Here is a 23,919-nt window from a genome sequence, read left to right as displayed (position 1 = left end):
GCGAGTGATGTTGTGATCCTATCCCGGGGGGTGTGTGTGAGTGTGTGGGGCGAGTGATGTTGTGATCCTATCCCGGGGGGTGTGTGAGTGAGTGTGTGGGGCGAGTGATGTTGTGATCCTATCCCGGGGGGCGGTGTGAGTGTGTGGGGCGAGTGATGTTGTGATCCTATCCCGGGGGGCGGTGTGTGTGAGTGTGTGGGGCGAGTGATGTTGTGATCCTATCCCGGGGGGTGTGAGTGTGTGGGGCGAGTGATGTTGTGATCCTATCCCGGGGGGTGTGAGTGTGTGGGGCGAGTGATGTTGTGATCCTATCCCGGGGGGCGGTGTGAGTGTGTGGGGCGAGTGATGTTGTGATCCTATCCCGGGGGGTGTGTGAGTGAGTGTGTGGGGTGAGTGATGTTGTGATCCTATCCCGGGGGGTGTGAGTGAGTGTGTGGGGTGAGTGATGTTGTGATCCTATCCCGGGGGGTGTGAGTGAGTGTGTGGGGCGAGTGATGTTGTGATCCTATCCCGAGGGGCGGTGTGAGTGTGTGGGGCGAGTGATGTTGTGATCCTATCCCGGGGGGTGTGTGAGTCAGTGTGTGGGGCGAGTGATGTTGTGATCCTATCCCGGGGGGCGGTGTGAGTGTGAGTGTGTGGGGCGAGTGATGTTGTGATCCTATCCCGGGGGGTGTGTGTGAGTGTGTGGGGCGAGTGATGTTGTGATCCTATCCCGGGGGGTGTGTGAGTGAGTGTGTGGGGTGAGTGATGTTGTGATCCTATCCCGGGGGGTGTGTGTGTGAGTGTGTGGGGCGAGTGATGTTGTGATCCTATCCCGGGGGGTGTGTGTGTGAGTGTGTGGGGCGGGTGATGTTGTGATCCTATCCCGGGGGGTGTGTGAGTGAGTGTGTGGGGTGAGTGAAGTTGTGATCCTATCCCGGGGAGTGTGAGTGAGTGTGTGGGGCGAGTGATGTTGTGATCCTATCCCGGGGGGTGTGTGTGTGAGTGTGTGGGGCGAGTGATGTTGTGATCCTATCCCGGGGGGATTGTGAGTGAGTGTGTGGGGCGAGTGATGTTGTGATCCTATCCCGGGGGGTGTGTGAGTGAGTGTGTGGGGCGAGTGATGTTGTGATCCTATCCCGGGGGGTGTGTGTGTGAGTGTGTGGGGCGAGTGATGTTGTGATCCTATCCCGGGGGGAGTGTGAGTGAGTGTGTGGGGCGAGTGATGTTGTGATCCTATCCCGGGGGGCGGTGTGAGTGAGTGTGTGGGGCGAGTGATGTTGTGATTCTATCCCGGGGGGTGTGTGAGTGAGTGTGTGGGGCGAGTGATGTTGTGATCCTATCCCGGGGGGCGGTGTGAGTGTGTGGGGCGAGTGATGTTGTGATCCTATCCCGGGGGGAGTGTGAGTGAGTGTGTGGAGTGAGTGATGTTGTGATCCTATCCCGGGGGGACTGTGAGTGAGTGTGTGGGGTGAGTGATGTTGTGATCCTATCCCGGGGGGCGGTGTGAGGGTGTGGGGCGAGTGATGTTGTGATCCTATCCCGGGGGGTGTGTGTGTGAGTGTGTGGGGCGAGTGATGTTGTGATCCTATCCCGGGCGGTGTGTGAGTGAGTGTGTGGGGCGAGTGATGTTGTGATCCTATCCCGGGGGGTGTGTGAGTGAGTGTGTGGGGCGAGTGATGTTGTGATCCTATCCCGGGGGGCGGTGTGAGTGTGTGGGGCGAGTGGTGTTGTGATCCTATCCCGGGGGGTGTGTGAGTGAGTGTGTGGGGCGGGTGATGTTGTGATCCTATCCCGGGGGGCGGTGTGAGTGTGTGGGGCGAGTGATGTTGTGATCCTATCCCGGGGGGAGTGTGAGTGAGTGTGTGGGGCGAGTGATGTTGTGATCCTATCCCGGGGGGTGTGAGTGTGTGGGGCGGGTGATGTTGTGATCCTATCCCGGGGGGTGTGAGTGTGTGGGGCGAGTGATGTTGTGATCCTATCCCGGGGGGTGGTGTGAGTGTGTGGGGCGAGTGATGTTGTGATCCTATCCCGGGGGGCGGTGTGTGTGAGTGTGTGGGGCGAGTGATGTTGTGATCCTATCCCGGGGGCGGTGTGTGTGAGTGTGTGGGGCGAGTGATGTTGTGATCCTATCCCGGGGGGTGTGTGTGTGAGTGTGTGGGGCGAGTGAAGTTGTGATCCTATCCCGGGGGGTGTGTGAGTGAGTGTGTGGGGCGAGTGATGTTGTGATCCTATCCCGGGGGGTGTGTGAGTGAGTGTGTGGGGCGAGTGATGTTGTGATCCTATCCCGGGGGGTGTGTGTGTGAGTGTGTGGGGCGAGTGATGTGATCCTATCCCGGGGGGAGTGTGAGTGAGTGTGTGGGGCGAGTGATGTTGTGATCCTATCCCGGGGGGCGGTGTGAGTGTGTGGGGCGAGTGATGTTGTGATCCTATCCTGGGGGGAGTGTGAGTGAGTGTGTGGGGCGAGTGATGTTGTGATCCTATCCCGGGGGGTGTGTGTGTGAGTGTGTGGGGCGAGTGATGTTGTGATCCTATCCCGGGGGGTGTGAGTGAGTGTGTGGGGCGAGTGATGTTGTGAACCTATCCCGGGGGGTGTGTGTGTGAGTGTGTGGGGCGAGTGATGTTGTGATCCTATCCCGGGGGGCGGTGTGAGTGTGTGGGGCGAGTGATGTTGTGATCCTATCCCGGGGGGCGGTGTGAGTGAGTGTGTGGGGCGAGTGATGTGATCCTATCCCGGGGGGAGTGTGAGTGAGTGTGTGGGGCGAGTGATGTTGTGATCCTATCCCGGGGGGCGGTGTGAGTGTGTGGGGCGAGTGATGTTGTGATCCTATCCTGGGGGGAGTGTGAGTGAGTGTGTGGGGCGAGTGATGTTGTGATCCTATCCCGGGGGGTGTGTGTGTGAGTGTGTGGGGCGAGTGATGTTGTGATCCTATCCCGGGGGGTGTGAGTGAGTGTGTGGGGCGAGTGATGTTGTGAACCTATCCCGGGGGGTGTGTGTGTGAGTGTGTGGGGCGAGTGATGTTGTGATCCTATCCCGGGGGGCGGTGTGAGTGTGTGGGGCGAGTGATGTTGTGATCCTATCCCGGGGGGTGTGTGAGTGAGTGTGTGGGGCGAGTGATGTTGTGATCCTATCCCGGGGGGTGTGTGTGTGAGTGTGTGGGGCGAGTGGTGTTGTGATCCTATCCCGGGGGGCGGTGTGAGTGAGTGTGTGGGGCGAGTGATGTTGTGATCCTATCCCGGGGGGAGTGTGAGTGAGTGTGTGGGGCGAGTGATGTTGTGATCCTATCCCGGGGGGTGTGTGAGTGAGTGTGTGGGGCGAGTGATGTTGTGATCCTATCCCGGGGGGCGGTGTGTGTGAGTGTGTGGGGCGAGTGATGTTGTGATCCTATCCCGGGGGGCGGTGTGAGTGTATGGGGCGAGTGATGTTGTGATCCTATCCCGGGGGGTGTGTGAGTGAGTGTGTGGGGCGAGTGATGTTGTGAACCTATCCCGGGGGGTGTGTGAGTGTGTGGGGCGGGTGGTGTTGTGATCCTATCCCGGGGGGCGGTGTGAGTGTGTGGGGCGAGAGATGTTGTAATCCTATCCCGGGGGGCGGTGTGAGTGTGTGGGGCGAGTGATGTTGTGATCCTATCCCGGGGGGAGTGTGTGTGAGTGTGTGGGGCGAGTGATGTTGTGATCCTATCCCGGGGTGTGAGTGTGAGTGTGTGGGGCGAGTGATGTTGTGATCCTATCCCGGGGGGGTGTGTGAGTGTGTGGGGCGAGTGATGTTGTGATCCTATCCCGGGGGGTGGTGTGTGAGTGTGTGGGGCGAGTGATGTTGTGATCCTATCCCGGGGGGTGTGATTGTGAGTGTGTGGGGCGAGTGATGTTGTGATCCTATCCCGGGGGGTGTGTGAGTGAGTGTGTGGGGCGAGTGATGTTGTGATCCTATCCCGGGGGGCGGTGTGAGTGTGTGGGGCGAGTGATGTTGTGATCCTATCCCGGGGGGTGTGTGTGTGAGTGTGTGGGGCGAGTGATGTTGTGATCCTATCCCGGGGGGTGTGTGAGTGAGTGTGTGGGGCGAGTGATGTTGTGATCCTATCCCGGGGGGTGTGAGTGTGTGGGGCGAGTGATGTTGTGATCCTATCCCGGGGGGTGTGTGAGTGAGTGTGTGGGGCGAGTGATGTTGTGATCCTATCCCGGGGGGTGTGAGTGTGTGGGGCGGGTGATGTTGTGATCCTATCCCGGGGGGTGTGAGTGAGTGTGTGGGGCGAGTGATGTTGTGAACCTATCCCGGGGGGTGTGTGTGTGAGTGTGTGGGGCGAGTGATGTTGTGATCCTATCCCGGGGGGCGGTGTGAGTGTGTGGGGCGAGTGATGTTGTGATCCTATCCCGGGGGGTGTGTGAGTGAGTGTGTGGGGCGAGTGATGTTGTGATCCTATCCCGGGGGGTGTGTGTGTGAGTGTGTGGGGCGAGTGGTGTTGTGATCCTATCCCGGGGGGCGGTGTGAGTGAGTGTGTGGGGCGAGTGATGTTGTGATCCTATCCCGGGGGGAGTGTGTGTGAGTGTGTGGGGCGAGTGATGTTGTGATCCTATCCCGGGGGGTGTGTGTGTGAGTGTGTGGGGCGAGTGATGTTGTGATCCTATCCCGGGGGGTGTGTGAGTGAGTGTGTGGGGCGAGTGATGTTGTGATCCTATCCCGGGGGGTGTGAGTGTGTGGGGCGAGTGATGTTGTGATCCTATCCCGGGGGGTGTGTGAGTGAGTGTGTGGGGCGAGTGATGTTGTGATCCTATCCCGGGGGGTGTGAGTGAGTGTGTGGGGCGGGTGATGTTGTGATCCTATCCCGTGGTGGGTGTGTGTGAGTGTGTGGGGCGAGTGATGTTGTGATCCTATCCCGGGGGGAGTGTGTGTGAGTGTGTGGGGCGAGTGATGTTGTGATCCTATCCCGGGGGGTGTGTGTGTGAGTGTGTGGGGCGAGTGATGTTGTGATCCTATCCCGGGGGGTGTGAGTGAGTGTGTGGGGCGGGTGATGTTGTGATCCTATCCCGGGGTGGGTGTGTGTGAGTGTGTGGGGCGAGTGATGTTGTGATCCTATCCCGGGGGGTGTGAGTGAGTGTGTGGGGCGGGTGATGTTGTGATCCTATCCCGGGGTGGGTGTGTGAGTGTGTGGGGCGAGTGATGTTGTGATCCTATCCCGGGGGGAGTGTGTGTGAGTGTGTGGGGCGAGTGATGTTGTGATCCTATCCCGGGGGGTGTGTGAGTGAGTGTGTGGGGCGAGTGATGTTGTGATCCTATCCCGGGGGGTGTGTGTGAGTGTGTGGGGCGAGTGATCCTATCCCGGGGGGTGTGTGTGAGTGTGTGGGGCGAGTGATGTTGTGATCCTATCCCGGGGGGTGTGTGAGTGAGTGTGTGGGGCGAGTGATGTTGTGATCCTATCCCGGGGGGTGTGAGTGAGTGTGTGGGGCGAGTGATGATGTGATCCTATCCCGGGGGGTGTGTGTGTGAGTGTGTGGGGCGAGTGATGTTGTGATCCTATCCCGGGGGGTGTGTGAGTGAGTGTGTGGGGCGAGTGATGTTGTGATCCTATCCCGGGGGGTGTGAGTGAGTGTGTGGGGCGAGTGATGATGTGATCCTATCCCGGGGGGTGTGTGTGTGAGTGTGTGGGGCGAGTGATGTTGTGATCCTATCCCGGGGGGTGTGTGAGTGAGTGTGTGGGGCGAGTGATGATGTGATCCTATCCCGGGGGGGGTGTGTGTGTGAGTGTGTGGGGCGAGTGGTGTTGTGATCCTATCCCGGGGGGTGTGTGAGTGAGTGTGTGGGGCGAGTGATGTTGTGATCCTATCCCGGGGGGCGGTGTGAGTGTGTGGGGCGAGTGATGTTGTGATCCTCTCCCGGGGGGCGGTGTGTGTGAGTGTGTGGGGTGAGTGATGTTGTGATCCTATCCCGGGGGGTGTGAGTGAGTGTGTGGGGCGAGTGATGTTGTGATCCTATCCCGGGGGGTGTGTGAGTGAGTGTGTGGGGCGAGTGATGTTGTGATCCTATCCCGGGGGGTGTGTGAGTGAGTGTGTGGGGCGAGTGATGTTGTGATCCTATCCCGGGGGGTGTGTGTGTGAGTGTGTGGGGCGAGTGATGTTGTGATCCTATCCCGGGGGGTGTGAGTGAGTGTGTGGGGCGAGTGATGTTGTGATCCTATCCCGGGGGGTGTGTGAGTGAGTGTGTGGGGCGAGTGATGTTGTGATCCTATCCCGGGGGGTGTGTGAGTGAGTGTGTGGGGCGAGTGATGTTGTGATCCTATCCCGGGGGGTGTGTGTGAGTGTGTGGGGCGAGTGATGTTGTGATCCTATCCCGGGGGGTGTGTGAGTGAGTGTGTGGGGCGAGTGATGTTGTGATCCTATCCCGGGGGGTGTGTGAGTGAGTGTGTGGGGCGAGTGATGTTGTGATCCTATCCCGGGGGGTGTGTGAGTGAGTGTGTGGGGCGAGTGATGTTGTGATCCTATCCCGGGGGGTGTGTGTGTGAGTGTGTGGGGCGAGTGATGTTGTGATCCTATCCCGGGGGGTGTGTGTGTGAGTGTGTGGGGCGAGTGATGTTGTGATCCTATCCCGGGGGGTGTGTGTGTGAGTGTGTGGGGCGAGTGATGTTGTGATCCTATCCCGGGGGGTGTGTGTGTGAGTGTGTGGGGCGAGTGATGTTGTGATCCTATCCCGGGGGGCGGTGTGAGTGTGTGGGGCGAGTGATGTTGTGATCCTATCCCGGGGGGCGGTGTGTGTGAGTGTGTGGGGCGAGTGATGTTGTGATCCTATCCCGGGGGGTGTGAGTGTGTGGGGCGAGTGATGTTGTGATCCTATCCCGGGGGGTGTGAGTGTGTGGGGCGAGTGATGTTGTGATCCTATCCCGGGGGGCGGTGTGAGTGTGTGGGGCGAGTGATGTTGTGATCCTATCCCGGGGGGTGTGTGAGTGAGTGTGTGGGGTGAGTGATGTTGTGATCCTATCCCGGGGGGTGTGAGTGAGTGTGTGGGGTGAGTGATGTTGTGATCCTATCCCGGGGGGTGTGAGTGAGTGTGTGGGGCGAGTGATGTTGTGATCCTATCCCGAGGGGCGGTGTGAGTGTGTGGGGCGAGTGATGTTGTGATCCTATCCCGGGGGGTGTGTGAGTCAGTGTGTGGGGCGAGTGATGTTGTGATCCTATCCCGGGGGGCGGTGTGAGTGTGAGTGTGTGGGGCGAGTGATGTTGTGATCCTATCCCGGGGGGTGTGTGTGAGTGTGTGGGGCGAGTGATGTTGTGATCCTATCCCGGGGGGTGTGTGAGTGAGTGTGTGGGGTGAGTGATGTTGTGATCCTATCCCGGGGGGTGTGTGTGTGAGTGTGTGGGGCGAGTGATGTTGTGATCCTATCCCGGGGGGTGTGTGTGTGAGTGTGTGGGGCGGGTGATGTTGTGATCCTATCCCGGGGGGTGTGTGAGTGAGTGTGTGGGGTGAGTGAAGTTGTGATCCTATCCCGGGGAGTGTGAGTGAGTGTGTGGGGCGAGTGATGTTGTGATCCTATCCCGGGGGGTGTGTGTGTGAGTGTGTGGGGCGAGTGATGTTGTGATCCTATCCCGGGGGATTGTGAGTGAGTGTGTGGGGCGAGTGATGTTGTGATCCTATCCCGGGGGGTGTGTGAGTGAGTGTGTGGGGCGAGTGATGTTGTGATCCTATCCCGGGGGGTGTGTGTGTGAGTGTGTGGGGCGAGTGATGTTGTGATCCTATCCCGGGGGGAGTGTGAGTGAGTGTGTGGGGCGAGTGATGTTGTGATCCTATCCCGGGGGGCGGTGTGAGTGAGTGTGTGGGGCGAGTGATGTTGTGATTCTATCCCGGGGGGTGTGTGAGTGAGTGTGTGGGGCGAGTGATGTTGTGATCCTATCCCGGGGGGCGGTGTGAGTGTGTGGGGCGAGTGATGTTGTGATCCTATCCCGGGGGGAGTGTGAGTGAGTGTGTGGAGTGAGTGATGTTGTGATCCTATCCCGGGGGGACTGTGAGTGAGTGTGTGGGGTGAGTGATGTTGTGATCCTATCCCGGGGGCGGTGTGAGGGTGTGGGGCGAGTGATGTTGTGATCCTATCCCGGGGGGTGTGTGTGTGAGTGTGTGGGGCGAGTGATGTTGTGATCCTATCCCGGGCGGTGTGTGAGTGAGTGTGTGGGGCGAGTGATGTTGTGATCCTATCCCGGGGGGTGTGTGAGTGAGTGTGTGGGGCGAGTGATGTTGTGATCCTATCCCGGGGGCGGTGTGAGTGTGTGGGGCGAGTGGTGTTGTGATCCTATCCCGGGGGGTGTGTGAGTGAGTGTGTGGGGCGGGTGATGTTGTGATCCTATCCCGGGGGGCGGTGTGAGTGTGTGGGGCGAGTGATGTTGTGATCCTATCCCGGGGGGAGTGTGAGTGAGTGTGTGGGGCGAGTGATGTTGTGATCCTATCCCGGGGGGTGTGAGTGTGTGGGGCGGGTGATGTTGTGATCCTATCCCGGGGGGTGTGAGTGTGTGGGGCGAGTGATGTTGTGATCCTATCCCGGGGGGTGGTGTGAGTGTGTGGGGCGAGTGATGTTGTGATCCTATCCCGGGGGGCGGTGTGTGTGAGTGTGTGGGGCGAGTGATGTTGTGATCCTATCCCGGGGGCGGTGTGTGTGAGTGTGTGGGGCGAGTGATGTTGTGATCCTATCCCGGGGGGTGTGTGTGTGAGTGTGTGGGGCGAGTGAAGTTGTGATCCTATCCCGGGGGTGTGTGAGTGAGTGTGTGGGGCGAGTGATGTTGTGATCCTATCCCGGGGGGTGTGTGAGTGAGTGTGTGGGGCGAGTGATGTTGTGATCCTATCCCGGGGGGTGTGTGTGTGAGTGTGTGGGGCGAGTGATGTGATCCTATCCCGGCCGGGGGGAGTGTGAGTGAGTGTGTGGGGCGAGTGATGTTGTGATCCTATCCCGGGGGGCGGTGTGAGTGTGTGGGGCGAGTGATGTTGTGATCCTATCCTGGGGGGAGTGTGAGTGAGTGTGTGGGGCGAGTGATGTTGTGATCCTATCCCGGGGGGTGTGTGTGTGAGTGTGTGGGGCGAGTGATGTTGTGATCCTATCCCGGGGGGTGTGAGTGAGTGTGTGGGGCGAGTGATGTTGTGAACCTATCCCGGGGGGTGTGTGTGTGAGTGTGTGGGGCGAGTGATGTTGTGATCCTATCCCGGGGGGCGGTGTGAGTGTGTGGGGCGAGTGATGTTGTGATCCTATCCCGGGGGGCGGTGTGAGTGAGTGTGTGGGGCGAGTGATGTGATCCTATCCCGGGGGGAGTGTGAGTGAGTGTGTGGGGCGAGTGATGTTGTGATCCTATCCCGGGGGGCGGTGTGAGTGTGTGGGGCGAGTGATGTTGTGATCCTATCCTGGGGGGAGTGTGAGTGAGTGTGTGGGGCGAGTGATGTTGTGATCCTATCCCGGGGGGTGTGTGTGTGAGTGTGTGGGGCGAGTGATGTTGTGATCCTATCCCGGGGGGTGTGAGTGAGTGTGTGGGGCGAGTGATGTTGTGAACCTATCCCGGGGGGTGTGTGTGTGAGTGTGTGGGGCGAGTGATGTTGTGATCCTATCCCGGGGGGCGGTGTGAGTGTGTGGGGCGAGTGATGTTGTGATCCTATCCCGGGGGGTGTGTGAGTGAGTGTGTGGGGCGAGTGATGTTGTGATCCTATCCCGGGGGGTGTGTGTGTGAGTGTGTGGGGCGAGTGGTGTTGTGATCCTATCCCGGGGGGCGGTGTGAGTGAGTGTGTGGGGCGAGTGATGTTGTGATCCTATCCCGGGGGGAGTGTGAGTGAGTGTGTGGGGCGAGTGATGTTGTGATCCTATCCCGGGGGGTGTGTGAGTGAGTGTGTGGGGCGAGTGATGTTGTGATCCTATCCCGGGGGGCGGTGTGTGTGAGTGTGTGGGGCGAGTGATGTTGTGATCCTATCCCGGGGGGCGGTGTGAGTGTATGGGGCGAGTGATGTTGTGATCCTATCCCGGGGGGTGTGTGAGTGAGTGTGTGGGGCGAGTGATGTTGTGAACCTATCCCGGGGGGTGTGTGAGTGTGTGGGGCGGGTGGTGTTGTGATCCTATCCCGGGGGGCGGTGTGAGTGTGTGGGGCGAGAGATGTTGTAATCCTATCCCGGGGGGCGGTGTGAGTGTGTGGGGCGAGTGATGTTGTGATCCTATCCCGGGGGGAGTGTGTGTGAGTGTGTGGGGCGAGTGATGTTGTGATCCTATCCCGGGGTGTGAGTGTGAGTGTGTGGGGCGAGTGATGTTGTGATCCTATCCCGGGGGGGTGTGTGAGTGTGTGGGGCGAGTGATGTTGTGATCCTATCCCGGGGGGTGGTGTGTGAGTGTGTGGGGCGAGTGATGTTGTGATCCTATCCCGGGGGGTGTGATTGTGAGTGTGTGGGGCGAGTGATGTTGTGATCCTATCCCGGGGGGTGTGTGAGTGAGTGTGTGGGGCGAGTGATGTTGTGATCCTATCCCGGGGGGCGGTGTGAGTGTGTGGGGCGAGTGATGTTGTGATCCTATCCCGGGGGGTGTGTGTGTGAGTGTGTGGGGCGAGTGATGTTGTGATCCTATCCCGGGGGGTGTGTGAGTGAGTGTGTGGGGCGAGTGATGTTGTGATCCTATCCCGGGGGGTGTGAGTGTGTGGGGCGAGTGATGTTGTGATCCTATCCCGGGGGGTGTGTGAGTGAGTGTGTGGGGCGAGTGATGTTGTGATCCTATCCCGGGGGGTGTGAGTGTGTGGGGCGGGTGATGTTGTGATCCTATCCCGGGGGGTGTGAGTGAGTGTGTGGGGCGAGTGATGTTGTGAACCTATCCCGGGGGGTGTGTGTGTGAGTGTGTGGGGCGAGTGATGTTGTGATCCTATCCCGGGGGGCGGTGTGAGTGTGTGGGGCGAGTGATGTTGTGATCCTATCCCGGGGGGTGTGTGAGTGAGTGTGTGGGGCGAGTGATGTTGTGATCCTATCCCGGGGGGTGTGTGTGTGAGTGTGTGGGGCGAGTGGTGTTGTGATCCTATCCCGGGGGGCGGTGTGAGTGAGTGTGTGGGGCGAGTGATGTTGTGATCCTATCCCGGGGGGAGTGTGTGTGAGTGTGTGGGGCGAGTGATGTTGTGATCCTATCCCGGGGGGTGTGTGTGTGAGTGTGTGGGGCGAGTGATGTTGTGATCCTATCCCGGGGGGTGTGTGAGTGAGTGTGTGGGGCGAGTGATGTTGTGATCCTATCCCGGGGGGTGTGAGTGTGTGGGGCGAGTGATGTTGTGATCCTATCCCGGGGGGTGTGTGAGTGAGTGTGTGGGGCGAGTGATGTTGTGATCCTATCCCGGGGGGTGTGAGTGAGTGTGTGGGGCGGGTGATGTTGTGATCCTATCCCGTGGTGGGTGTGTGTGAGTGTGTGGGGCGAGTGATGTTGTGATCCTATCCCGGGGGGAGTGTGTGTGAGTGTGTGGGGCGAGTGATGTTGTGATCCTATCCCGGGGGGTGTGTGTGTGAGTGTGTGGGGCGAGTGATGTTGTGATCCTATCCCGGGGGGTGTGAGTGAGTGTGTGGGGCGGGTGATGTTGTGATCCTATCCCGGGGTGGGTGTGTGTGAGTGTGTGGGGCGAGTGATGTTGTGATCCTATCCCGGGGGGTGTGAGTGAGTGTGTGGGGCGGGTGATGTTGTGATCCTATCCCGGGGTGGGTGTGTGAGTGTGTGGGGCGAGTGATGTTGTGATCCTATCCCGGGGGGAGTGTGTGTGAGTGTGTGGGGCGAGTGATGTTGTGATCCTATCCCGGGGGGTGTGTGAGTGAGTGTGTGGGGCGAGTGATGTTGTGATCCTATCCCGGGGGGTGTGTGTGAGTGTGTGGGGCGAGTGATCCTATCCCGGGGGGTGTGTGTGAGTGTGTGGGGCGAGTGATGTTGTGATCCTATCCCGGGGGGTGTGTGAGTGAGTGTGTGGGGCGAGTGATGTTGTGATCCTATCCCGGGGGGTGTGAGTGAGTGTGTGGGGCGAGTGATGATGTGATCCTATCCCGGGGGGTGTGTGTGTGAGTGTGTGGGGCGAGTGATGTTGTGATCCTATCCCGGGGGGTGTGTGAGTGAGTGTGTGGGGCGAGTGATGTTGTGATCCTATCCCGGGGGGTGTGAGTGAGTGTGTGGGGCGAGTGATGATGTGATCCTATCCCGGGGGGTGTGTGTGTGAGTGTGTGGGGCGAGTGATGTTGTGATCCTATCCCGGGGGGTGTGTGAGTGAGTGTGTGGGGCGAGTGATGATGTGATCCTATCCCGGGGGGGGTGTGTGTGTGAGTGTGTGGGGCGAGTGGTGTTGTGATCCTATCCCGGGGGGTGTGTGAGTGAGTGTGTGGGGCGAGTGATGTTGTGATCCTATCCCGGGGGGCGGTGTGAGTGTGTGGGGCGAGTGATGTTGTGATCCTCTCCCGGGGGGCGGTGTGTGTGAGTGTGTGGGGTGAGTGATGTTGTGATCCTATCCCGGGGGGTGTGAGTGAGTGTGTGGGGCGAGTGATGTTGTGATCCTATCCCGGGGGGTGTGTGAGTGAGTGTGTGGGGCGAGTGATGTTGTGATCCTATCCCGGGGGGTGTGTGAGTGAGTGTGTGGGGCGAGTGATGTTGTGATCCTATCCCGGGGGGTGTGTGTGTGAGTGTGTGGGGCGAGTGATGTTGTGATCCTATCCCGGGGGGTGTGAGTGAGTGTGTGGGGCGAGTGATGTTGTGATCCTATCCCGGGGGGTGTGTGAGTGAGTGTGTGGGGCGAGTGATGTTGTGATCCTATCCCGGGGGGTGTGTGAGTGAGTGTGTGGGGCGAGTGATGTTGTGATCCTATCCCGGGGGGTGTGTGTGAGTGTGTGGGGCGAGTGATGTTGTGATCCTATCCCGGGGGGTGTGTGAGTGAGTGTGTGGGGCGAGTGATGTTGTGATCCTATCCCGGGGGGTGTGTGAGTGAGTGTGTGGGGCGAGTGATGTTGTGATCCTATCCCGGGGGGTGTGTGAGTGAGTGTGTGGGGCGAGTGATGTTGTGATCCTATCCCGGGGGGTGTGTGTGTGAGTGTGTGGGGCGAGTGATGTTGTGATCCTATCCCGGGGGGTGTGTGTGTGAGTGTGTGGGGCGAGTGATGTTGTGATCCTATCCCGGGGGGTGTGTGTGTGAGTGTGTGGGGCGAGTGGTGTTGTGATCCTATCCCGGGGGGTGTGTGAGTGAGTGTGTGGGGCGAGTGATGTTGTGATCCTATCCCGGGGGGCGGTGTGAGTGTGTGGGGCGAGTGATGTTGTGATCCTATCCCGGGGGGTGTGTGAGTGAGTGTGTGGGGCGAGTGATGTTGTGATCCTATCCCGGGGGGTGTGTGTGAGTGTGTGGGGCGAGTGATCCTATCCCGGGGGGTGTGTGTGAGTGTGTGGGGCGAGTGATGTTGTGATCCTATCCCGGGGGGTGTGTGAGTGAGTGTGTGGGGCGAGTGATGTTGTGATCCTATCCCGGGGGGTGTGAGTGAGTGTGTGGGGCGAGTGATGATGTGATCCTATCCCGGGGGGTGTGTGTGTGAGTGTGTGGGGCGAGTGATGTTGTGATCCTATCCCGGGGGGTGTGTGAGTGAGTGTGTGGGGCGAGTGATGTTGTGATCCTATCCCGGGGGGTGTGAGTGAGTGTGTGGGGCGAGTGATGATGTGATCCTATCCCGGGGGGTGTGTGTGTGAGTGTGTGGGGCGAGTGATGTTGTGATCCTATCCCGGGGGGTGTGTGAGTGAGTGTGTGGGGCGAGTGATGATGTGATCCTATCCCGGGGGGGGTGTGTGTGTGAGTGTGTGGGGCGAGTGGTGTTGTGATCCTATCCCGGGGGGTGTGTGAGTGAGTGTGTGGGGCGAGTGATGTTGTGATCCTATCCCGGGGGGCGGTGTGAGTGTGTGGGGCGAGTGATGTTGTGATCCTCTCCCGGGGGGCGGTGTGTGTGAGTGTGTGGGGTGAGTGATGTTGTGATCCTATCCCGGGGGGTGTGAGTGAGTGTGTGGGGCGAGTGATGTTGTGATCCTATCCCGGGGGGTGTGTGAGTGAGTGTGTGGGGCGAGTGATGTTGTGATCCTATCCCGGGGGGTGTGTGAGTGAGTGTGTGGGGCGAGTGATGTTGTGATCCTATCCCGGGGGGTGTGTGTGTGAGTGTGTGGGGCGAGTGATGTTGTGATCCTATCCCGGGGGGTGTGAGTGAGTGTGTGGGGCGAGTGATGTTGTGATCCTATCCCGGGGGGTGTGTGAGTGAGTGTGTGGGGCGAGTGATGTTGTGATCCTATCCCGGGGGGTGTGTGAGTGAGTGTGTGGGGCGAGTGATGTTGTGATCCTATCCCGGGGGGTGTGTGTGAGTGTGTGGGGCGAGTGATGTTGTGATCCTATCCCGGGGGGTGTGTGAGTGAGTGTGTGGGGCGAGTGATGTTGTGATCCTATCCCGGGGGGTGTGTGAGTGAGTGTGTGGGGCGAGTGATGTTGTGATCCTATCCCGGGGGGTGTGTGAGTGAGTGTGTGGGGCGAGTGATGTTGTGATCCTATCCCGGGGGGTGTGTGTGTGAGTGTGTGGGGCGAGTGATGTTGTGATCCTATCCCGGGGGGTGTGTGTGTGAGTGTGTGGGGCGAGTGATGTTGTGATCCTATCCCGGGGGGTGTGTGTGTGAGTGTGTGGGGCGAGTGGTGTTGTGATCCTATCCCGGGGGGTGTGTGAGTGAGTGTGTGGGGCGAGTGATGTTGTGATCCTATCCCGGGGGGCGGTGTGAGTGTGTGGGGCGAGTGATGTTGTGATCCTATCCCGGGGGGTGTGTGAGTGAGTGTGTGGGGCGAGTGATGTTGTGATCCTATCCCGGGGGGTGTGTGAGTGAGTGTGTGGGGCGAGTGATGTTGTGATCCTATCCCGGGGGGCGGTGTGAGTGTGTGGGGCGAGTGATGTTGTGATCCTATCCCGGGGGGAGTGTGAGTGAGTGTGTGGGGCGAGTGATGTTGTGATCCTATCCCGGGGGGTGTGTGTGTGAGTGTGTGGGGCGAGTGATGTTGTGATCCTATCCCGGGGGGCGGTGTGAGTGTGTGGGGCGAGTGATGTTGTGATCCTATCCCGGGGGGTGTGTGAGTGAGTGTGTGGGGCGAGTGATGTTGTGATCCTATCCCGGGGGGTGTGTGTGTGAGTGTGTGGGGCGAGTGATGTTGTGATCCTATCCCGGGGGGAGTGTGAGTGAGTGTGTGGGGCGAGTGATGTTGTGATCCTATCCCGGGGGGTGTGTGTGTGAGTGTGTGGGGCGAGTGATGTTGTGATCCTATCCCGGGGGGTGTGGGTGTGAGTGTGTGGGGCGAGTGATGTTGTGATCCTATCCCGGGGGGTGTGTGTGTGAGTGTGTGGGGCGAGTGATGTTGTGATCCTATCCCGGGGGGCGTGTGTGAGTGTGTGGGGCGAGTGATGTTGTGATCCTATCCCGGGGGGCGTGTGTGAGTGTGTGGGGCGAGTGATGTTGTGATCCTATCCCGGGGGGCGGTGTGAGTGTGTGGGGCGAGTGATGTTGTGATCCTATCCCGGGGGGCGGTGTGAGTGTGTGGGGTGAGTGATGTTGTGATCCTATCCCGGGGGGCGGTGTGTGTGAGTGTGTGGGGCGAGTGATGTTGTGATCCTATCCCGGGGGGCGTGTGTGAGTGTGTGGGGCGAGTGATGTTGTGATCCTATTCCGGGGGGTGGGTGTGTGAGTGTGTGGGGCGAGTGATGTTGTGATCCTATCCCGGGGGGCGGTGTGATTGTGTGGTGCGAGTGATGTTGTGATTCTATCCCGGGGGGTGTGTGAGTGAGTGTGTGGGGCGAGTGATGTTGTGATCCTATCCCAGGGGGTGTGTGAGTGAGTGTGTGGGGCGAGTGATGTTGTGATCCTATCCCGGGGGGAGTGTGTGTGAGTGTGTGGGGCGAGTGATGTTGTGATCCTATCCCGGGGGGCGGTGTGAGTGTGTGGGGCGAGTGATGATGTGATCCTATCCCGGGGGGTGTGTGTGTGAGTGTGTGGGGCCGGTGATGTTGTGATCCTATCCCGGGGGGTGTGTGTGTGAGTGTGTGGGGCGAGTGATGTTGTGATCCTATCCCGGGGGGTGTGTGAGTGAGTGGGGCGAGTGATGTTGTGATCCTATCCCGGGGTGTGTGTGTGTGAGTGTGTGGGGCGAGTGATGTTGTGATCCTATCCCGGGGGGTGTGTGTGTGAGTGTGTGGGGCGAGTGATGTTGTGATCCTATCCCGGGGGGTGTGTGTGTGAGTGTGTGGGGCGGGTGATGTTGTGATCCTATCCCGGGGGGTGTGTGTGTGAGTGTGTGGGGCGAGTGATGTTGTGATCCTATCCCGGGGGGTGTGTGTGTGAGTGTATGGGGCGAGTGATGTTGTGATCCTATCCCGGGGGGTGTGTGAGTGAGTGTGTGGGGCAAGTGATGTTGTGATCCTATCCCGGGGGGTGTGTGTGTGAGTGTGTGGGGCGAGTGATGTTGTGATCCTATCCCGGGGGGTGTGTGAGTGAGTGTGTGGGGCGAGTGATGTTGTGATCCTATCCCGGGGGGAGTGTGAGTGAGTGTGTGGGGCGAGTGATGTTGTGATCTTATGCCGGGGGGTGTGTGTGTGAGTGTGTGGGGCGAGTGATGTTGTGATCCTATCCCGGGGGGTGTGTGAGTGAGTGTGTGGGGCGAGTGATGTTGTGATCCTATCCCGGGGGGTGTGAGTGAGTGTGTGGGGCGGGTGATGTTGTGATCCTATCCCGGGGAGTGTGAGTGAGTGTGTGGGACGAGTGATGTTGTGATCCTATCCCGGGGGGTGTGTTAGTGAGTGTGTGGGGCGAGTGATGTTGTGATCCTATCCCGGGGGGTGTGTGAGTGAGTGTGTGGGGCGAGTGATGTTGTGATCCTATCCCGGGGTGTGTGTGTGAGTGTGTGGGGCGAGTGATGTTGTGATCCTATCCCGGGGGGAGTGTGTGTGAGTGTGTGGGGCGAGTGATGTTGTGATCCTATCCCGGGGGGAGTGTGTGTGAGTGTGTGGGGCGAGTGATGTTGTGATCCTATCCCGGGGGGTGTGAGTGTGAGTGTGTGGGGCGGGTGATGTTGTGATCCTATCCCGGGGGGCGGTGTGAGTGTGTGGGGCGAGTGATGTTGTGATCCTATCCCGGGGGGCGGTGTGAGTGTGTGGGGCGAGTGATGTTGTGATCCTATCCCCGGGGGTGTGTGAGTGAGTGTGTGGGGCGAGTGATGTTGTGATCCTATCCCGGGGGTTGTGTGTGAGTGTGTGGGGCGAGTGATGTTGTGATCCTATCCCGGGGGGTGTGAGTGAGTGTGTGGGGCGGGTGATGTTGTGATCCTATCCCGGGGGGTGTGTGAGTGAGTGTGTGGGGCGAGTGATGTTGTGATCCTATCCCGGGGGGCGGTGTGAGTGTGTGGGGCGAGTGATGTTGTGATCCTATCCCGGGGGGTGTTTGTGAGTGTGTGGGGCGAGTGATGTTGTGATCCTATCCCGGGGAGTGTGAGTGAGTTTGTGGGGCGAGTGATGTTGTGATCCTATCCCGGGGGGTGTGAGTGAGTGTGTGGGGCGAGTGATGTTGTGATCCTATCCCGGGGGGTGTGTGTGTGAGTGTGTGGGGCGAGTGATGTTGTGATCCTATCCCGGGGGGCGGTGTGAGTGTGTGGGGCGGATGATGTTGTGATCCTATCCCGGGGGGTGTGAGTGTGTGGGGCGAGTGATGTTGTGATCCTATCCCGGGGGGTGTGTGTGTGAGTGTGTGGGGCGAGTGATGTTGTGATCCTATCCCGGGGGGTGTGTGTGTGAGTGTGTGGGGCGAGTGATGTTGTGATCCTATCCCGGGGGGTGTGAGTGTGTGGGGCGAGTGATGTTGTGATCCTATCCCGGGGGGTGTGTGAGTGAGTGTGTGGGGCGAGTGATGTTGTGATCCTATCCCGGGGGGTGTGTGTGTGAGTGTGTGGGGCGAGTGATGTTGTGATCCTATCCCGGGGGGAGTGTGAGTGAGTGTGTGGGGCGAGTGATGTTGTGATCCTATCCCGGGGGGTGTGTGTGTGAGTGTGTGGGGCGAGTGATGTTGTGATCCTATCCCGGGGGGTGTGTGAGTGAGTGTGTGGGGCGAGTGATGTTGTGATCCTATCCCGGGGGGTGTGAGTGAGTGTGTGGGGCGAGTGGTGTTGTGATCCTATCCTGGGGGGTGTGAGTGAGTGTGTGGGGCGAGTGATGTTGTGATCCTATCCTGGGGGGTGTGTGTGTGAGTGTGTGGGGCGAGTGATGTTGTGATCCTATCCCGGGGGGTGTGTGTGTGAGTGTGTGGGGCGAGTGATGTTGTGATCCTATCCCGGGGTGTGTGTGTGAGTGTGTGGGGCGAGTGATGTTGTGATCCTATCCTGGGGGGTGTGTGTGAGTGTGTGGGGCGAGTGATGTTGTGATCCTATCCTGGGGGGTGTGTGTGTGAGTGTGTGGGGCGAGTGATGTTGTGATCCTATCCTGGGGGGTGTGTGTGAGTGTGTGGGGCGAGTGATGTTGTGATCCTATCCTGGGGGGTGTGTGTGTGAGTGTGTGGGGCGAGTGGTGTTGTGATCCTATCCTGGGGGGTGTGTGTGTGAGTGTGTGGGGCGAGTGGTGTTGTGATCCTATCCTGGGGGGTGTGTGTGTGTGAGGGTGCCAGTCAGTTCCTTTTTGTAACCTCTAGATGGCACCTTCACTTGTCACTGTTCCTTTGTTAATTGTTTCTCGTTCTCTGGTGTTAATTGTTTCTAACCCTGTGTTAGTTTTTAATCAGCCTGTTAGCTGTTTATGGGTGGCACCTGGTTTTCTTGGTATATAAGTTCTGTTGTTGTTTCACTCAGTGCTTAGTCCTCACTAGGGTGAACCAGGGAGTTAGTCTTGACAATGGTCCTTGTCTTGACTAGGTTCTCTGTGTGACTAGCCTTTCCTCTATGGCAGCTTGCCTTCACAAGCTGGCTGCCATAGTTCTCTTGAGCTATGTATCTAAGTCTGTGTTCTAGTTCTCTCGAGCTATGTATCTAAGTCTGTGTTCTAGTTCTCTCGAGTTATGTATCTAAGTTTGTGTTCTAGTTCTCTCGAGTTATGTATCTAAGTCTGTGTTCTTGTCTCTGGATTTAAGATGTATTTAAGTCTTGTTCTGTTGAGCTGCTTGTCTTGGTAAGGTGCTGTTTGGACTAGCGTGTTGCTATGTGGGAGCCGTTGGGATCTTGTCTTGAGCCTTGCATTGATAAGCCGATTACCCTCGGGGTAGCTTGTCTGGAGTTGTGCCTCGGCAAGCCGGTTGCCCCTTGTGGTAGCTTGTTGCAAGCTCAGTATAGACAAGTGGGCTTCCTCATGGAAGCTGTCCTGAGTTCCTATCTTGACTAGCCGTCTTGTAACTTGTCTCTAGTTCTCTTGTCTCTAGTTCTTATGTATATTGCTGTGTCCCTTGTGTTAATCTGGTTATGTGTAAATCTAGTAAAGTTCAAATAAAGTACTGTATATTTGTCTCTTGTCTGGTTTCTGCACTTGGGTCCAGAACCTACTTTTGCCCGGAGAGCACGGCCTCGTATTTATACGGCCCCGTGGCTCCCCAACCCTGACAGTGTGTGAGTGTGTGGGGTGAGTGATGTTGTGATCCTATCCCGGGGGGAGTGTGTGTGAGTGAGTGTGTGGGGCGAGTGGTGTTGTGATCCTATCCCGGGGGATGTGAGTGTGTGGGGCGAGTGGTGTTGTGATCCTATCCCGGGGGGTGTGAGTGTGTGGGGCGGGTGATGTTGTGATCCTATCCCGGGGGGTGTGAGTGTGTGGGGCGAGTGATGTTGTGATCCTATCCCGGGGGATGTGAGTGTGTGGGGCGAGTGGTGTTGTGATCCTATCCCGGGGGATGTGAGTGTGTGGGGCGAGTGGTGTTGTGATCCTATCCCGGGGGGTGTGTGAGTGAGTGTGTGGGGCGAGTGATGTTGTGATCCTATCCCGGGGGGTGTGTGTGTGAGTGTGTGGGGCGAGTGGTGTTGTGATCCTATCCCGGGGGGTGTGAGTGTGTGGGGCGGGTGATGTTGTGATCCTATCCCGGGGGGTGTGAGTGTGTGGGGCGAGTGATGTTGTGATCCTATCCCGGGGGATGTGAGTGTGTGGGGCGAGTGGTGTTGTGATCCTATCCCGGGGGATGTGAGTGTGTGGGGCGAGTGGTGTTGTGATCCTATCCCGGGGGGTGTGTGAGTGAGTGTGTGGGGCGAGTGATGTTGTGATCCTATCCCGGGGGGTGTGTGTGTGAGTGTGTGGGGCGAGTGGTGTTGTGATCCTATCCCGGGGGGTGTGAGTGTGTGGGGCGAGTGATGTTGTGATCCTATCCCGGGGGGTGTGTGAGTGAGTGTGTGGGGCGGGTGATGTTGTGATCCTATCCCGGGGGGTGTGAGTGTGTGGGGCGAGTGATGTTGTGATCCTATCCCGGGGGGTGTGTGAGTGAGTGTGTGGGGCGAGTGATGTTGTGATCCTATCCCGGGGGGTGTGTGAGTGAGTGTGTGGGGTGAGTGATGTTGTGATCCTATCCCGGGGGGTGTGTTAGTGAGTGTGTGGGGCGAGTGATGTTGTGATCCTATCCCGGGGGGTGTGTGAGTGAGTGTGTGGGGCGAGTGATGTTGTGATCCTATCCCGGGGGGTGTGTGTGTGAGTGTGTGGGGCGGGTGATGTTGTGATCCTATCCCGGGGGGTGTGAGTGTGTGGGGCGAGTGATGTTGTGATCCTATCCCGGGGGGTGTGTGAGTGAGTGTGTGGGGCGAGTGATGTTGTGATCCTATCCCGGGGGGTGTGTGAGTGAGTGTGTGGGGCGAGTGATGTTGTGATCCTATCCCGGGGGTTGTGTGTGTGAGTGTGTGGGGCGGGTGATGTTGTGATCCTATCCCGGGGGGTGGTGTGAGTGTGTGGGGCGAGTGATGTTGTGATCCTATCCCGGGGGGCGGTGTGTGAGTGTGTGGGGCGAGTGAAGTTGTGATCCTATCCCGGGGGGTGTGTGAGTGAGTGTGTGGGGCGAGTGATGTTGTGATCCTATCCCGGGGGGTGTGTGTGTGAGTGTGTGGGGCGAGTGATGTGATCCTATCCCGGGGGGAGTGTGAGTGAGTGTGTGGGGCGAGTGATGTTGTGATCCTATCCCGGGGTGCGTGTGTGTGAGTGTGTGGGGCGAGTGATGTTGTGATCCTATCCCGGGGGGTGTGTGAGTGAGTGTGTGGGGCGAGTGATGTTGTGATCCTATCCCGGGGTGCGTGTGTGTGAGTGTGTGGGGCGAGTGATGTTGTGATCCTATCCCGGGGGGTGTGTGTGTGAGTGTGTGGGGCGAGTGATGTTGTGATCCTATCCCGGGGGGGCGGTGTGAGTGTGTGGGGCGAGTGATGTGATCCTATCCCGGGGGGAGTGTGAGTGAGTGTGTGGGGCGAGTGATGTTGTGATCCTATCCCGGGGGGTGTGTGTGTGTGAGTGTGTGGGGCGAGTGATGTTGTGATCCTATCCCGGGGGGTGTGTGTGTGAGTGTGTGGGGCGAGTGATGTTGTGATCCTATCCCGGGGGGTGTGTGTGTGAGTGTGTGGGGCGAGTGATGTTGTGATCCTATCCCGGGGGGTGTGAGTGAGTGTGTGGGGCGAGTGATGTTGTGAACCTATCCCGGGGGGTGTGTGTGTGAGTGTGTGGGGCGAGTGATGTTGTGATCCTATCCCGGGGGGCGGTGTGAGTGTGTGGGGCGAGTGATGTTGTGATCCTATCCCGGGGGGCGGTGTGAGTGTGTGGGGCGAGTGGTGTTGTGATCCTATCCCAGGGGGCGGTGTGAGTGAGTGTGTGGGGCGAGTGATGTTGTGATCCTATCCCGGGGGGAGTGTGTGTGAGTGTGTGGGGCGAGTGATGTTGTGATCCTATCCCGGGGGGAGTGTGAGTGAGTGTGTGGGGCGAGTGATGTTGTGATCCTATCCCGGGGGGTGTGTGAGTGAGTGTGTGGGGCGAGTGATGTTGTGATCCTATCCCGGGGGGCGGTGTGAGTGTGTGGGGCGAGTGATGTTGTAATCCTATCCCGGGGGGCGGTGTGAGTGTGTGGGGCGAGTGATGTTGTGATCCTATCCCGGGGGGCGGTGTGAGTGTGTGGGGCGAGTGATGTTGTGATCCTATCCCGGGGGGCGGTGTGAGTGTGTGGGGCGAGTGATGTTGTGATCCTATCCCGGGGGGTGTGTGTGTGAGTGTGTGGGGCGAGTGATGTTGTGATCCTATCCCGGGGGGCGGTGTGAGTGTGTGGGGTGAGTGATGTTGTGATCCTATCCCGGGGGGTGTGTGAGTGAGTGTGTGGGGCGGGTGGTGTTGTGATCCTATCCCGGGGGGCGGTGTGAGTGTGTGGGGCGAGTGATGTTGTGATCCTATCCCGGGGGGCGGTGTGAGTGTGTGGGACGGGTGGTGTTGTGATCCTATCCCGGGGGGTGTGTGTGTGAGTGTGTGGGGCGAGTGATGTTGTGATCCTATCCCGGGGGGTGTGTGTGAGTGTGTGGGGCGAGTGATGTTGTGATCCTATCCTGGGGGGAGTGTGAGTGAGTGTGTGGGGCGAGTGATGTTGTGATCCTATCCCGGGGGGTGTGTGTGTGAGTGTGTGGGGCGAGTGATGTTGTGATCCTATCCCGGGGGGTGTGAGTGTGTGGGGCGAGTGATGTTGTGATCCTATCCCGGGGGGTGTGTGAGTGAGAGTGTGGGGCGAGTGATGTTGTGATCCTATCCCGGGGGGTGTGAGTGTGAGTGTGTGGGGTGAGTGATGTTGTGATCCTATCCCGGGGGGTGTGTGTGTGAGTGTGTGGGCTGAGTGATGTTGTGATCCTATCCCGGGGGGAGTGTGAGTGAGTGTGTGGGGCGAGTGTTGTTGTGATCCTATCCCGGGGGGCGGTATGAGTGTGTGGGGCGAGTGATGTTGTGATCCTATCCCGGGGGGAGTGTGTGTGAGTGTGTGGGGCGTGTGGTGTTGTGAACCTATCCCGGGGGGTGTGTGAGTGAATGTGTGGGGCGGGTGGTGTTGTGATCCTATCCCGGGGGGTGTGTGAGTGAGTGTGTGGGGCGAGTGATGTTGTGATCCTATCCCGGGGGGTGTGTGTGTGAGTGTGTGGGGCGAGTGATGTTGTGATCCTATCCCGGGGGGTGTGTGAGTGAATGTGTGGGGCGGGTGGTGTTGTGAACCTATCCCGGGGGGTGTGTGAGTGAGTGTGTGGGGCGGGTGGTGTTGTGATCCTATCCCGGGGGGTGTGTGAGTGAGTGTGTGGGGCGAGTGATGTTGTGATCCTATCCCGGGGGGTGTGTGAGTGAATGTATGGGGCGGGTGGTGTTGTGAACCTATCCCGGGGGGTGTGTGAGTGAGTGTGTGGGGCGGGTGGTGTTGTGATCCTATCCCGGGGGGTGTGTGTGTGAGTGTGTGGGGCGAGTGATGTTGTGATCCTATCCCGGGGGGTGTGTGAGTGAGTGTGTGGGACGAGTGATGTTGTGATCCTACAGGAAACTTTCGATTTACTGGCACCTAAATAACCAGAAATCTCGGTGAACCGGCAAAATTCAGGAGTAGGTTCAGGTAAGTTTTACTTCATATTGTACTTCCTCCCTCGATGTGTTGCTGTGCAAGGGTGTGGCTGCAGCTGTTGCTAAGCTACAGTGACGCTTGGAACTTGTGGCCATTGTTCTGCAGCTGTTGCTAAGCAACAGGGTTTGTTGCTTTAAACGGAGCTCTCAGCTCTCCGTATCTTTTACTATAGCTCTCGGTTATCCGGAATTTCTGATGAACCGGCACCGCGTCGGTCCCGTCGGTGCCGGATAACAAAAAGTTTCCTGTATAAAGCAAGGCTTTAATCAACTTGTTTCAGAACATGGAGGTCTAGTTGTACTTCACTAGTTCCTGTCTTACAAAATGTCCCTGGCAAGCTGGGGCCCATGCCCGAGTAGTTATACTCCTTGGACGGCGC

The sequence above is a fragment of the Somniosus microcephalus genome, unplaced genomic scaffold (genome assembly GCF_052327205.1).
Source record: "Somniosus microcephalus isolate GS21.2 unplaced genomic scaffold, FLI_Smic_1.0 unresolved_chr7, whole genome shotgun sequence".
Lineage (NCBI taxonomy): Eukaryota > Metazoa > Chordata > Chondrichthyes > Squaliformes > Somniosidae > Somniosus > Somniosus microcephalus.
This window is presented reverse-complemented; position numbering follows the sequence as displayed.